The sequence below is a fragment of the Cherax quadricarinatus genome, chromosome 6, assembly GCF_038502225.1.
Source record: "Cherax quadricarinatus isolate ZL_2023a chromosome 6, ASM3850222v1, whole genome shotgun sequence".
NCBI classification, from domain to species: Eukaryota; Metazoa; Arthropoda; class Malacostraca; order Decapoda; family Parastacidae; genus Cherax; species Cherax quadricarinatus.
In genome coordinates this window covers 48,724,453-48,741,798 of record NC_091297.1, presented here as the reverse complement: position 1 = coordinate 48,741,798, position 17,346 = coordinate 48,724,453, and the positions used below count along the sequence as shown (strand labels likewise).

The 17,346-nt window shown below is 38.3% G+C and overlaps 1 protein-coding gene across 1 annotated transcript in view; it reads left to right on the top strand.

The window, feature by feature from the left end:
- LOC128689014 (protein O-linked-mannose beta-1,2-N-acetylglucosaminyltransferase 1-like) overlaps positions 1-17,346 on the top strand; it is a 218,508-nt gene that overhangs the window by 52,326 nt on the left and 148,836 nt on the right. The gene's annotated exons all lie outside the window — the stretch shown is intronic.

Here is a 17,346-nt window from a genome sequence, read left to right as displayed (position 1 = left end):
CACAAAAGTAGCCTTACCCACAAAGTCAATTACGTCATCCAGACGAGGAAGAGGGTAAGCATCTGTGATTGTGACCTCATTCACCTTACGGTAGTCTGTACACATACGGAAACCTCCATCAGCTTTTTTAACAAGGATGCACGGTAAAGCCCTTGGATTAGATGACTACTCCACTAACCCATGCTCTAACAGAAATTCTACCTTCTGCTGAAGTAGCTTCTGCTTTTCAGGATTAGCTCTGTAGGGGGAGAGTTTAATAGGTTTAGAGTTTCCCACATCTCCATCATGATAACCTAACGTACATTTTTTCGGCACATCCGAAAAAATATCAGGGTATGACTGTAGAAGCGCATTTAAACTTGTTGCTTGAGTTTCAGATAGCCCCTCCATTAAAGGGCTAGAGTTTGGAAGTTTGACAATAATTTCAGAAATAGAGTGCAAAGAGTCAGAGTTGTCCTCAGAGGTAGAGGACAGAGTCATTACTGGGACTTTATCTGGTGTATGGAAAGATTTTAATTGATTAGTATGTTAAGTTTTAGTTTTTGAGGTCTTATCAAGGGGAGCTACTACATAATTTACATCAGGTAATTTACTTACAATTTGCATAGGTCCCGTAAATCTAGCTTTCAAGGTGTGGCCAGGTATAGGCTCCTGCACCAACACTTTGTCTCCTGGATGGAAGGAGCGGAATTGTGCATTTCTGTCGTTCCTCTGTTTCATCTTAATTAATTTGAGCTGCCTTCAGGTTAGCCTTGGCTAACTGACGCGCCACCTGCAACCTTGAAGACGGGTTGTAGAGTGTTGAGCTAACGTCTTCTCCCATCCATCCTTCTTTGAGCACCCGAAGAGGACCTCGTACATTGTGCCCAAAGATCAGCTCAAACGGACTATACCCAGTAGACTCCTGCACAGTTTCTCTTATTGAAAACAGCAATAAAGGTAGTGATTCATCCCAGTCTGTAGGAAAATGCATGCAAAAGGTTATCATCATGGTTTTAACGTCTGATGGAATCTTTCCAAGGCGCCTTGGGACTGAGGATGATAGGCAGTGGATAAGTTGTGGATTATCCCTAACCTAGTTAATGCTTCCATAAATGCTTTGGCAGTGAAGTTAGTACCTTGATCATTTTGAATAGTTTTAGGAATGCCAAAACAAGAAATAAATCTGGTTAAAGCTTTGAGAAGAGATTTAGTATTAATACTGCGCATGGGAATTGCTTCAGGGTATCTAGTTACTCTATCCATAATGGTAAATAAATACTGATTTCCAGACTTTGATCTAGGTAGTGGACCTACACAGTTTATGATTAATTCTGCAAAAGGTTCTCCATCAGCAGGCATAGGGTGGAGAGGTGCAGGTTTAATAGAATGCCCAGATTTCCCTACTTGCTGACATTCACCGGATGTGATTCTTCATATCCTGCTTTAATTTTAGCCAATAAAATTCTTTTGTGATTGTATATAATGTTTTAGTAATTCCTAAGTGACCTCCTAATGAAGTATTATGAGCTATATTCAATATCTGAGGTCTAAACTTCGTTGGAACCACTAACCTATTTGACAGTTGTCGGCCCTCTATCTCCTTACCAGCCTCAGTGCAGATCAAATAGTCGTTTTTAAGTTTATACTTGACCGGATGATCCGAAAAGGATTTACCCACAGCTGCCTGAAAAGCGAAATTCAAAGAAGGGTCCTTTCGTTGTTCCTCTCAGAAGGACAGTCCCTCGGGCATGGAAATAGAGATATCTGGCAATCCTGCAACCTTGATCTGGGTCTGTTCACTTGATCTACGAGGCCCTGGCCAGTTTTCCTCGTATAATAAATTGGCTATTCCGAGATTGGAGTCGTCCAAGGATAGGTCAGCATTCTCGCCAGACAACCCTTGGGATGTTGCCCAAGTTTTGGCCAACACCGGAGAAGAATTAATCATTATGGGTTCAGGACATACACTAGCAGTGGTAATGTTATTACCCAGTAATAACATGGCATCTTTCATGGGGAATCCCTCGGATACACCCACAGTCAAGCATCCAGTGTAATATTTGCACTGTACATAAATTATATGCAAGGGGACAGAATATATAGTTCCTCCAAAGGCTTCCAACAAAACAGAGGAATTTTAGGAGGTGTTCTTTGAAAGGGGTAATATTCCCTCTCTTATAAGTGAGCAATATGCTCCAGTATCTCTAAAGGTTTTGACTTCAGTTGTTTTGGAGTTTTCCTGAAGGGAAATAAGACTCTGACAGTAATAAGGGGCCATCCCTTTCTCTACTTCTTTCAGGGACATGTTACTAGGGAAATTATAGATTTTCCCAATAGGTTGGGGTTTGTGGGGGCAGTTGGGACGGATGTGACCTACTTTGTTGCACAGGAAGCAGATGACAGGCTTGCACTTAACCTCCTGCTGATGTTGCAACTGGTATCGCTCTGGCTGGTGTCTCTCTGGATACTGTTGTCGAGTTACACCATGTTGAGTGGTTTGTCTCTCACCAGGTGGACCATAAGTTGAGAATTTATTATAATTATAATCAAAAAGAAGCGCTAAACCACAAGGGCTATGTTGAGAAGCGTGGCTCACCAGATGACTTGGTTGTCTGACGTAGACGTTCTCCCTCCGGCTGGCACTTCATCCTCCAAGGTTGATGATCACTGCTCATGCCAGGCTGTTGAAAAGAGAGATGGGACCGCTCGGAAAAGGAGCGGTTAGTTTCAAAAGTATCAGCCACCTGGCTGCCTCCAATGCAGTGGTTAAGTCACGATCCTGCAGAAAGACTCTAACCTCTGGTCCCACAGACTCTAGCAGGTTGTCAACCAGAATAAGCTGCACAAGATCATCGAAGGTAGCAACACCACTTGCTTTATACCAGCTGGTAAAAGCTTTAGTCTGCTGTCGCGCAAAATCAACCAGGTATTGACCAAGCTGTCGTCTGCCTAACTTGAAGTTTTTCCTATACTTAGCTGGGATACATGTATATGCTCTCAAAACTGTGGTCTTCAACACTTTATAATCGGAAAAATCAGTGTCATTTAACACTGACGTAAATTCCTGTGCCTTACCAAACAATGCTGTGTGAACCAACGATGCCCAATGCTGTTCCAGCCACTTCAAGGCTCGAGCCTGATTTTCGAAAGCTTCGAAAAATTGTTCTGGTTCGGCCTCATTGAAGGGGGGAACAAACTGTACTGCTTTCTGTAAACCGAAGTCATTTACAAGTTCCGAAAACTGCCTTCTTTCTTTTTCCCTATCAAACTCTTCCTTGGCAAATGCTCTCTGTTTCCTAGTCTGCTCAATATTGATTTTTGCCAGCTCAAGTGCCAACGCCTCTGATTCACCTTAAGACAACCCTGCTGCACTAGACTGACGATTTTGCTCCATTGATGTATCATCTTCCTCCTGCGAGAACATCAGAGTTTTGTTCCTGGCTCCTGTAAAGGGAGGAGTCTGATGTGCCATCTACTCTTCCCGAAGTTTGTCGGTGATCAGTGAACGCAGTTGCGCAGCTGTAAGAGTGCGTTTGTAATCAATGCCAATGGAACAAGCAATTTGCCAACAACGCTGTAGCGACAATTTAGGCAAGTTAAATAAAGTACATGCCGACACCAGACGTCTGACTCGTCTAGGTGGCATACCCCAATGTATAAGTTATTTGCTATGCACAGTACGGTTGCAGAATACCCCAACATAACACTTTATTTGCAGAACACGCTTAGCTACGCATAGTACGATTGCAGAATATGCATACGCTTACAAGGTGGATACACATTAGCAAAGCTGACTGCAAAATCTTCACACAAGATTGACCGTAGTGAAGCGAGCACACCGAACAAGCTAGTAGCGAGCTGTTGAACGATCATACAATAGCAAGGCTGACCATAGCAAGGCAATTGACACGCAAAGTTTGTTAAGCGTTGGCAAAGCTAATGCATTGCCAGACAGCAAGCTACACAATGTTCCTGCTTCCAGTGTCACCCTAGGCTCAACCCATGCTCTAAGTCCAGCTCCAGCTCTCGGACAGGCTACCCATATTACAACCCAGGAGTCCCAAAGGCCTGTTATCCTGGGTGTAAAGGGAGCAAAATAAACATAGCAGAAAAACTTTTGACTTATATTATCCTTCACCAATTTAGAACAGAAGTATGTACACTATATACACTATGTACAACAATAGGTATTAGTGCACTCCACGGTAAGCAAGGCAGAATAGAAGCCACTAGAGAGTAGACCGTGCTTCAACCAGCTCTAGAATGGGAAAGACAAGGGCAGACAGGCGAGTGGTACCCACATCACCTCTGCGATTGCCAAAACCATCTTCTCATTGGCTGGAACCTGGGTACTGGTTGAACGACGGGGCCCCATCGTCATCCCTTAGTCCCTGGTTTACTGGTTGGGGGAGATAGCCTGTAAATGAGGGTGTGTACATACGCCAAATAAAGGTTACGTACTCTTTGCATGCCACATGGTGTAATCAACTTACAATTAGCAGCAGGTTTATCTAGCTTGGAGAAAATAGCCTTTATGTGACCAGGCTTACGGAAGTAGTAATAGGTGATGGGTTCTGGATTCTTATCTCTTGCGCCATGCTGATCTTGAGGTAGACGCTGTTTTTCAGCACTAGCCTTCCTTTTCGTAATCCACTCAGAGGTCCGTCAACGACAATCTCTGTCAATACCAGCCACAAAGGAAGAAAAATTTAAGGACAGCTCGGACAAGGAGCGGTTGGTCTTAATTAAATGTATCAGCAAGTCTAGCCGCCTCCACAGCAGTTGCCACTGAATGATCTTTTAAAAACACCTGAACCTCTGGTCCATCTGACTCAAGATTGTCAATGAGGATCAACTGAACTAACTCACTAAAATTAGTGACACCAATGTCTTTGTACGACTTGGTAAACTATATAGATTACCCACTAACAAAGTCCACATGGGACTGACCCAAATAAAGCTTGCTCATTTTAAATTCTCACCTATATGTGGCGGTAAAGCACTGATATGCACCGAGTACAGCTGTTTTCACAACGTTGTAATTAGCGAAATCGTCATCACTCAAACCAGGTGTGAACTCCTGCGCTTTGCCATATAATGCTGTACAAACGAGTGTTGCCCAATGCTCAAATACCCATTGCAAAGCTCGAGCTTGATTTTCAAAAAACTCTCCTATCTATCAAATTCCTCCTTAGCAAATACCTATTGTTCCCTGGCAGTCTCTAATAAAACTGATTCCTCCCGAGACAACCCCGATTCACTACCTGTTTCCCCAAATGGCTGTTGGTCCAGTTGCTCAGGGGTTTTTCCTCCTGCAATACGAAGGAACCGAAGCTGGGATCGGCGTTTAATAGTTCCCGTAGAAGAAGAAATCTCAGTTTAGAATGTCATGGTACTCGAAACAAACTCTATACCAATAGAACAAACAATTCACCAGCAGTACTGTAGAGATGGTCTGGGCAAGTTTTTCAGGGTATATTCAGTCACCAATTGCCTAACACACACAGACACTTGCACATGCGAGTCACACAACAACAGTACTCTGTGGATTTAAGTATTTTGTGACCTACCCAAGGACACTGCAGGGGTCAATAGGTCTGTCAAGAGTCAGTGAACAGTCTCTGAAGCGATTTACAAGTTTCCATGTGTCAGATAAGGGTGGTGAGAGTCACAATTTTGTAAGGGAACTTGAAAGTGATATTGGTGTAAGGCAGTGACAGCAGGCCTAGCGCTGTATAGGCGGTTTTGCCACCCAAGAAAGATAATAAAGTGAAATTAATGTATGACCAGTGCAAAAAGTACAGTAAATAGGAGTAACATATATATATATATATATATATATATATATATATATATATATATATATATATATATATATATATATATATATATATATATATATATATATATATATATGTATATATATATATATATACATATATATATATATATATATATATATAAGTAGTGAAGAAAGCGGCTGGGGGGTCTCCTCCGGAAAAAGGCATGCGGCTGGGAGGTCTCCTCCGGAAAAAGGCATGCGGCTGGGAGGTCTCCTCCGGTATAGGGCCTTCCACTGAGCGAGGTAACCGGTTTAGGACCAGGAGCTGGAGGGTCACCTTTTCACACCTAGGTGTTACTTCCGGTTTGACCATGACCTCGCCCTCGAGACTACCTCACCCTTGACCCCCCAACCAATACCCCCACCCCCACGACCCCAGCCTCGCGACCCCGCCGTCGCGCCGCGCGCCCGCGCGCCCGCCCGCGCGCCCCGTCCGCGCGCCCCGCCCGCCCGCGCGCCCGCCCGCGCGCCCGCCCGCGCCTTCTGCTGCGCCTTCTGCAGCGTCATCCGGATCGCCCCCGCGCCTCGAATTTTTTTTCTTATGATCTCCTTGGATCAAGGTTTTTGGATTCTCCCCTATGGGGTTTCGAATTTTTTTTGAATTTCATTTTCTTGTGCTCTCCATCTCCTCGGATCAAGTTTTTAAGGTTCCCCCTATGAGGTTCTCGATATCAAAGTCTCCACTTCCTCGGATCTCCCTCCCACTTTCACTCCCACCTCAAATTTCTCGACAATACCAAGTTTTTGGATTCCCCCCTATGGGTTTTCGAAATTCTCCATCTCCTTGGATCAAATTTTTGGATTACCCCTCTCACTTTCACCCCCCATCCCAAAATTTCTCGAAATCAAATTCTCCATCTCCTTGGATCAAGTTTTTTGGGTACCCCTCCTTTCACCCCAAATTTTCTCGACAATACCATGACTCCATCTCCTCGGATCAAATTTTTGAGGTTCCCCCTCCCACTTTCACCCCCCAACACCAAAAATTTCTCGATAATACAAGTTTTGGATTCCCCCCTATGGGGTTTTCGAAATTCTCCATCTCCTTGGATCAAGTTTTGTTTTGGATTCCCCCCTATGGGGTTTTCGAAATTCTCCAATTCCTCGGATCAAGTTTTTTGGAATCCCCCCTCTGGGGGCATGCTTACTACAGGTCTAAACATCTTCCCCTTATTATTTTAAAAATGAACTAAAAGTTTCCTCTCATTAAGTTAAATGAACTAAAAAGGACCACACATACAAGCTGAATCATGTCGACCCTATGTCAGTGACGTCAGTATTCCTCTCATTAAGTTAAATGAACTAAAAAGGACCCAGAACACAGGCTGAATCATGTCGAACCTTTTTTTTTTAGTTCATTCAAGTTAATAAGGGGATATAGTACCTACATCATAGTGAAAACATTTTCATCATCAGAAAGACACATTTCAGGATAACACTAATACACAATATTTTTTTTTTCATTATTTATTATACAAGCAATACATCACTCTATTCTCCTACGTTTAGATGGTGGAATATCAGGGTGTCCATAAGCCAAGGATTCATTAGTATTCAAATGATATCTTTTATCATCAAAGGCTGACAAACCTCTCTTATTAATTTTTACCGTACATATTTCACCTTTTACATTACCTATAGACTTACACGTGAATAATTCTCTATCTACATTTGATAAAACATTCTTATATCTTGCATGTGTTAATAATGGCATAAATTGCGAAGGAATACCCTTGGCTCTGCTGACATTAGTTGATCTTCCAGCAATCTTGACAGAATACATTTTAGCTTTCAGGGCTATCAACTCGCTAATATGGTTATCACACATTTCAGATTTCAATAACCCCAGCTCCCCTTTTCTACTATCATCATATAAGGGATGCTCAGGACTGAAATTTGAAAAATCCATATAACCTAACAATGGTTCACTTTTTAACTCGGTGTACAAATCTTTACATTTCAAGCTAAAAATATAGGAGTCAGTATCGGTATAAAGAAGTCTTACATCATCACCATAATGCTGTTTTAAAACTTTATACCAAAAATGATACAATTTCTTTTTAGCAATCTCAAGAATTTGAAAACCGAGATAAAGTGGTTGCTTAACTTCTAATATATCTTTATTGAATGTGCAAATCACTCTATCTTGATTTAAATGTGTGATATTTTTTAACAAAGGATCCTTACTCGCTCTAATAAATGCTTTCTCATTATTGATATATCTATATTTCTCAGCATACTTTGTAATATTCAGCAATGATTTCCCATATATGGCGTTATTAGTTAATTTGAAGGCTTTTGACTTGATAGGACATCTTGTAGTTGTTCTCTGTGCAATATTAGTTGATATGAAAGGTTCTAAAAATTTTGTCTGTGTATATTCATATATGGTATGAACCTTTTCCACCTCTAACCCAAGTTCCAGTAATAACTGTAACAATTCTAGACTGATCAAATAATTTTTCTGAGGTAAATGACTGCCCACTAATTTCCCATTAGATTTGGGGATCTTTCTACCTTCATTTTTCAATATAGATTCACAATAAGGAGATAACATCTCTTCTGATATATTCATATGTGATAATATTAAAGGAAGTTCATCAGTGAGTCTAGCTACCTCGGGGGATATGTGCTTGGTATCACATTCTATCCAATATCCCTTTTGTCCTTCACAGGAAACATTACTTAATCCCACATCGAGGATAGCATTCTTCTCGTCATTGGATAATTTTCTGATACCATTCTGTGGAAGAGCTTCAACCATCGCACTAGCATACAAAGAATTGAAATCTAGATATAGAATATGAGTGCCCATTCCACTCTCAACATCAAAATTAGGGTTAATTAGGGGATTATCTGCTTTAGAATACTGATTAATTGCGCAGGTAAACCCACCTCTGAGATTCCTTTTAATCAAGTCATATAATTCATGGGAATATATCATATCTAATCTTACATTAGTTTTCAATAGGAATGCATCCCAACTGAATGATGGTAAACTTATATAATTACTAACGTCTAACTTATAAATATCCTTGAGTGTTTTACGCCACTCCATGAAGACATCGGCTAACAAACCAACATCTGTCTTGAGATATAACATCAAGTAATCTCCTAAAGTCTTACATTTACCCAACTCAAACACTTTCAATGCATGTTCATAATCTTCTTGGCTGATAGCGCTATTTCTCAAAGAATTAAAAAAATGATCTTTACTGGGTAATTTTGTTTCATCAAGCTTCTTTAAACTATCAATATAATCATAACACAAAATTTGTTTTCCTTTACATAATAAAGGTAAGACATCTCGAGGCACATCTTTCAGGATAGTCTCTGTATATTTCAGGGATTTACCTGCCTTGATATGTTGTTCTGCTAACGTGGAAAGAGATCCATTCAATAAAGACAGTGAATCCTGAAACCTAACCTTACCTATCTCTACTTTCAAGAATTTGAATCCTTGTTTCGAATGAATTTCAACGTTATATTTATCAACATTCAATTCCTTTAAAATTATTCCTAAATCATACGATATGTTATGACAAAAAAGCAATAATTTCTCTCTCTTGTCTTTACACTGCATATTACAACGTGCACAATAGGCTCCAATATAATTATTGAAATTTAAAGTATGGTCATGGTGTTTATGTTTGTCCTTGGGTTTTTTGAATGTGTTACCACATAATTCACAAGTGTTCTGAGAATCATGCCTCATCTCATCCTCCTCTGTCATATGGATTTCATGATACTGTCTTCTAAACTTTATTTTATTCCATTCACCACTAACATTTAAAATGAAATGATTAACAGCATCCTCCCCCTTATAACTCTTTATACACACTATTTCTCCTTTGCGATCAAATATAATATAACAATAGGCAATGGCTTTATGACGAGACTCAATTTTACCTGCTGGGAGAGTTATGTCTAATGCACATTCGAAATCAAATACACCGATATATTCGCTGGAATGTGTATGACTAAAATTTTCAAAGTGTACTGTTGTTCCTTCCGGGGGGAATACGAGAACCTGATTAATTTTACATCCATCTTCGTGGATATCTAACTCTTCCTGTGTATTCAACTTCATCAAACAACTATGACAGTGCTTCTTTACATCATGATCCTTCATTATCGTTCTAACATACCCGTCAAAATCTTTGATTAAAACCAAATGTCTTTCATTCAACAATAACGCGCACATAATGTCCTTATATTTCTTATTCCCCTTACGACACATAGCCATAAATGTCCTATCTTGATCCTTTCTTAATTGATAAACATATAATGACACTTTATTTTCCTTCTCTAATATACCTAACTTATCACGCGTAATGGGGAAATCATCTATAGAAGATTTTGCATGATTAAGACATCCTCTCTTAGTAGTAACTGCTCTGCGAATATGTTTCCATGACATATTCTTTTTATGACATTGATAGGCGGCAAAAGCACGCAGTACACATAACCCATCATTAATCTCTGGATTAAATACATATTTCTTCCCTCGCAGTTTCTCGGGATATGCCACATATGACCCCACTTGCACTCTGAATTCTACTTTAACATATTCGATACTGAAAGATTCGATTTGATCTATGATCCAGCCAGATCCTTCCTGATCTTGCAACTCTGACTCGTATCTTTCTAATATTGTTCCCACCCATCGATCAAATACTTCAGAGATTTCCTCTTCACTTACTAACTCAAACGCTAAATTTATCACAAATTGTCCATTTTGATCATCACCCGATATGTTTTGACGTAATGTCCTTATAACTATAATTGGGTGGATTCTGAGCGACATTGCTAGAGGCGATCTATCATACATATCTCGCATCTGTTCTATAAAATAATCCCTATAAACATGTAAATACATTCTTAACTCTCTGTTATAAGATGAAGGAACACTATATTTCCTCACTGTATGTCTACCTCTAAAATTCTGGATATATGTAATAACTTCTGGGGTCTCATCTTCACTATTATGCGTGTCAGACACGTCATGCGAGGTAGTTGCTCTCTCATCATCATTAATGGGGGCAGAAGTACCCGCACCTCCGCATTGTGAGGTACCAACACTAGCACTCTCACCACCAAGCTGGGCAGTTTGATTCACAACACTACCAGGTGTATTTCCTGCAGAGGAAAAAAAAGCACATACAATTCATAACCCAAAAAAAATATTAAGATTTCAATGAACAGAGGAAAAAAAGCACATCCATTTCATTACCCAAAAAATATTAAGATTTCAATGAACAGAACAAAAATCTTTTCTCGAGTGACTAGCACAACAACATAAGATCACAAATTGGTTACATACCTGTTTCTATAGCCTTCTTCCATAAAGCATCTACACGTGCCCACTCATTATCCAATTGCAATAACCTTTCATTGCGTTGTACACCGCCTTTCTCGATTACCAACGAACGCTGCTTTCTAATCGATAATCTTCTCTTCACCAATGCTTCCAAGTATTTCGAATATATGCTATCCCCTGTTAAGAATTTCACTTATTAACGCACTATCCCAGTAAAAAATTTCACTCATATGCTCCAACAAAAATTAACCCAAATTTCACTCGTATGCTTCAACAAAAATTAAACATGCAAAAACAAGAATTTTCTAACAATCTCCTCTTCACCAATTCACTTATTTAACCCATTAAAAATTTCACTTATTAACGCACTAACCCAAATTTCACTCGTATGCTTCAACAAAAATTAACCCAAATTTCACTCGTATGCTTCAACAAAAATTAACCCAAATTTCACTCGTATGCTTCAACAAAAATTAACCCCAAATTTCACTCGTATGCTTCAACAAAAATTAAACATGCAAAAACAAGAATTTTCTAAGTACAACTTACCTTTCTCCATGTTGTGCGGTTCAGCGTGTGCGGTTCAGCGTTGGAAGATGAGGTCCTTTTATAATGAACACCTGGGTCAACTTAATGAGAGGAATACTGTGGGGGGAAGATGAGGTCAGTCACGGATGATGGATGGAAGCACTGTCCTCGCTCTGAGTGTCTCATTGAGCTTATATAGGCCGCCCCCTCCTCCCGACACCACGGTATAATGCGGTTCACACCTAAGGTAGATTTAAGATAATCATGAACACCTGGGTCAACACAGGTCAGACAGACAGCATGTTGTGCGGTTCAGCGTTGGAAGATGAGGTCCTTTAACTTAATGAGAGGAAACTTCTAGTTCATTTTAAAATAATATGGGGAAGATGAGGTCAGTCACGGATGGAAGCACTGTCATCACTCTGAGAGACTCATTGTGGGTCACCCCAACACATGGTGTAATGCGGTTCACACCTAAGGTAGATTAAAGATAATCATCGCCTTACCGAACACCTGGGTCAACTCAGGACAGACAGGCGCCATGTAATGCGGTTCACACCCAAGGTAGAACATAACACCTGCGTCAACTCAGGACAGACAGGCGCCATGAAATGCGGGTAACATCCAAGATAGAATATAATACCAGTATAACCTTACTGAAACACCTATGTCAATCGTCACCCTAAAGCAACTAATTTTGGTGAGGCAATCCTGCTCCATATTAACTGTGCCCCCTTATTGAACTAAAAGTATTATATATCTTGAAAACCCATTAAGACTTACAGTGTACAAGACGCCTCTCTATGGTAAACACCCTTTTTAGTTCATTCAACTTAAAGAGAGGAAGCTTTTAGATCATTTTAAAATAATAAGGGGAAGATGTTGAACTTGACAACATACACATCTGATGACGTTGATATATTTCGTTATCCATCAAGGATTATCATTGCCGGTTATTCGAATAGTGGCAAATCTTATTTCACATCAAAATTAATAAAGTTATACCACGAGAAATTTCATAACATTATAATATGTGGGGTGACATCACATCCCTTAGAACAAGATTCAGAGATAACTCATAAATTAACATTAAGTAACGATATTATCGACCCGCAGAATGTCATTGCATCACCTGATGAAAATACAATAATTATTGTTGATGATCTATTTTTAAAAGCAGGTAACAGTGAAATTATTCTCGAATGTTTTACTAAAGGTAGACATCATAATATAAGCATTATTCTGATTACTCAAAATATATTTCACGGAGGACGATATAGTCGTACCATGGCTTTAAACGCCACGCATTTTGCTTTATTTAAAATGAGGGATCTTGGACAAGTAGAGATTCTAGGGCGACAAGTGTTCGGAAAAAATAAGGAATTTGTAAATATATATAAATCTGCTATAAAACGATCACCCTTTGGTTATTTATTCATAGACCTTGCATTAAATACACCAGAAGCATTACAGTTGCGAACCAATGTGTTACGGCAGGATTCCTACGAAATTGTATACCAATGGAGCGAGCAAAATTAATTGAAAAGGTTTATAGAGATCCTGGATCTGCTGGGTCATTCTCTGGTGTAAACAGTTTATATACAGCTGTAAAAAAGATCGATCCGTCCATAACCTTGAAAGAGGTCAGAAATTTCTTAAATTCAGAAAGATCATATACTTTATACGTTCTTAAACCTAAGAAGTTTCCTCGTAGGAAAATAATTGCTCCTAAACCCAGAGTGATATTAACCTGTGATTTGGGTGATATGTCTAAATTATCCAGATATAATGATGGATATAAATACATTCTCGTGTGTATCGATGTTTTTTCAAGATATTTACAAGCAGTACTCATGAAAAAGAAAGACGGACCGAGCACTTTACATGCATTACAAAACATATTGGAGAATGAAAAGGCGAAGAATATATCGAGATTATTTACAGATAAAGGCAGGGAGTTTCTAAATAAACAGGTACAGAATTATCTGCAGAGTAAGCATATAAAGTTATATCATGTATTTTCGAAAGAAACAAAAGCTTCCATTGCAGAGAGAGGCTTGCAAACGCTGAAACGTAAATTATACAAGTATATGACAAGTGCCAATACATTTAATTATTCAAAAGTGTTAAATGAATTAGTAGATGCGTATAATTCATCTCCGCACTCGGGGATTGGCGGTAAAACCCCATTGCAAGTCCATGGTATTACGTCATTGAATGATATAAGGAATCAGTTTCGGATAAATTATAAAAATGGAAGATCCAATAAGAAACGAATCAGTAAGAAATTGGCTGTTGGAGACACAACAAGAGTGACTCTTAGCAGATCATCCGCGTTTAACCGAGGGTTTCACACACAAAATACAGAGGAAATATTTAAAATATATAGAATTAATAATTCTCAACCTATAACAACATATCATTTGAAAGATTTGAAAGGTGAAAAGATTAAAGGAATATTTTATCGCGAAGAATTGACCCCAGTCATACCACCTCCAGAATATATTATCGACAGAGTATTGAAACGAAAAAAAATTGGTGGAATTACGCATTATTTGGTATCTTATAAAGGTTATGATTCCACTTTTAATTCGTGGGTCAAAGAAGGAGATTTGTTGAAGGTACAATGAAAAAATCATTATTAGAAAAATTTAAAGAATTAATTACATTACTTAATAGTCTCCCACGCAATCATCGGAAGAGTTTATTACAACAGTTTAAGAAAACACACATAAGTTGTATCAGTGAGATTTTCAAGAATTTGATTAAGAATAAAATACCATTAGACCCTAAAATATTTAAAAAGTACAAGAACGAGATTAAATCATTAGCTTGTAAGAAAATCGGTTTTCAGCGTAAAAAGAAATATTTGCTGAGTATCAGAGGTGGAAATCTTCTTGGCATTATATTACCTCTAGCAGTAAATATTATTTCGAGATTGTTTAATAAATCATGAAAGAATTTTATCTTGTACCAACTTCAGTTATGAATCGGAAACCTCTCGAGTTAGTAAAATCGGAGGGTGACGAGAATTTAGAAGGGGGTGGTGGTGGTGCATGCTTGAAGCGTGGTGTTAAACGCAAGTTTAAGACTACTCCCGCTAGGCAGGTCAACCCACCTGCTCTCACCTCGGTGAAACCTCAGAAAACCCCAGATTTGTCAAGATTCATGCACATAAGAGTGAGTGCGAGAAATATAGAATATGTGAAATCAATGTTGGTATTATTGCAAAGAAATCCTTTGGTGAGTTGGGATGAGAATGGTGACCTTCTTACCCCCATTACTGGACGTAATATTATTGAAATATTAAATGTTTTATCAGAAAATAATGTGAAATCAGCGAGAAGAATCGATTCTGATTACTTAACAGAAATAAAGCATTTATTAAATATATCAGGTATACATTTTGATTTTGTGAGGAATACAAAAGTGAGAAAACAATTATTACATAAAGGAGGCGGTGTAAGGAGAGAAACATCGTGGATATCATATTAGGTGAGTATATAAACTCTGTGATGTTATGTTTTTACTCAGTGTGTGTTATAAGAGTGTAGAGATGGCTGAACGTCTTCTATACGTCTGTAGTGATTCCAGTCTTGATTTATTTCCCGCCAATACACCTTCGGCTTTCATTAATAAATTATATGACCCCATTATATTAGATAATAAAATTGATTATGAGGTTGCTCTGAAAAATATAATTTACCCCAAGACGCATTATATACCGCAAAAGAATTTGAAGATATGTATTACATATGAGAAATCTACAGTAAATAAATATATGCATAAAATTGATATGAGCAAAATTATTGGAGGTGATATGACAAGGATTTTAGAGGCAATAAATGAGGATATTAATGCAAATCTCTTAATAGCAGTTAAACATACAACGGGTATTATCATCCCCAAAAACTCAATTGTGTTCACATATCATCCAGGAATAAACAGAGTGGTTATTAACTTGAAAAAAAAAATTATAATACCTTCTGATATTACCAGTGCTTATGTGGGGTTGGAATTTGATAAAGAAGGAAGCGATATGCTAGGGTTCTTAGGTAATGAAATTTTGTATGTCTTTACCAATAAAAAAGAGATTATTTTTAACGAGTCTGGTGTGAAGGCGGTAAACCCACCCGATCCTGAATCAGGTATTAATTATATGTTAATATATAGCGATTTGATTGATCCCATTAATTTTGGCGATCAGTTGGTATCTCTTTTGGGAGTAGTTGATATTAATACATTAAGATCTAATTATGACCCCACAATGTATAAACCACTTAATAAAAAGATAATTGATCAAGTGAGTATTAAGCTCGCTGATCAGAAAGGAAGATTAATTCAATATAATGATAAGTGTTCTACTGTATGTGTACTACATTTAAGACCTATAAAACGAGAGTGAATGATCAAGTTGAGTTAATATTGAACGAACCGTCAAGATGAGAACCAGTTTCTCTCCTCCTTCAGTGGAATCATTCCTGAAACTCTTTGATACTTCGAGGGTGAAAGGGGAAGGTTTAGATGATATTATATTATATAAAGCTAGAGGGAGGGGCGGAGGATTATTGTCATTTCTCGGTGGGATGGCCAGAAAAGCATTACCATTCTTATTGAATACCTTTGCTCCGGGAGTATTACAATACGGGCAAAATGTGTTGAACGATGTTAATAATGGTATTGCATTGAAAAATTCTGCGAGAAATAGAGGTGTAGAAACATTGAAGGGTGTCGGACAGAAGTTATTATCCGGAGGAAGTAGAAAGATTGGTTTGAAACGATTGAAATTTAATAATAAAAGAAACTGGAATATTTAATTAATTTTAGTTTATTGTTAACTGTCATATTGTTAGTATGTCGGCTGGTGCTCTATACGTTACACCAGGGGGGCTCAACGCCCCCGTCCCCACTTATTCTCATTCCATAACTGATGGATTCCCAAAATTACCAGGACATACCATTATTGAATCCTCAATAGCAGCTAGACGCACCTGTGAAGTATTACCAGTAAATCAAGGATCTGATAAATTTCTCGAATTTAGAATACAAAGTTCAGAAGGTCATTTTTTAGATTTAACGAGTCTGGCCTTGAAAATGAACATAAATATAACAAAGGAGGATGGGAGTGCATTGGGAGACGGAGATAAGGTCATATTTGTGAACTCTATAAGTCAGACAATATTCAAATCTGTGTGTTTGTATCTCAATGAACAACTTATAGAATCGAATCCATTTTATTCATATACGGGTTATATTAAACTGCTTAAGCATTTATCACCATCAAAATTAGATACATTGGGAAGAATAGCATTCTTTCGTAATAAAGACACAGCAAGTAGTACTATTACAACAGCTGATTTAGATGATATTAAGAAAGACGAAGGTAAATTAACGAATGAAGTGAATACTTGTTTCCCTTTGATGCTGGATGTGAGTAGTTTTCACGAATATATCCTGGATAGTGTCGAATGTCGATTGAGACTTGAAATGCATTCACCCGCATGGGTAATTATGACTCCATTAAGCGGAAAAACATATAAATATAATATTAATTCCATTAAATTATGGATCGATAAAGTTATTCCGTATACGAATGCATTAATTGCATTGAATTCAAGCATGAGGGCAAACCCGCAGGGGTGTGAATATCTGTTCAAGAAGACATTATTTAAAT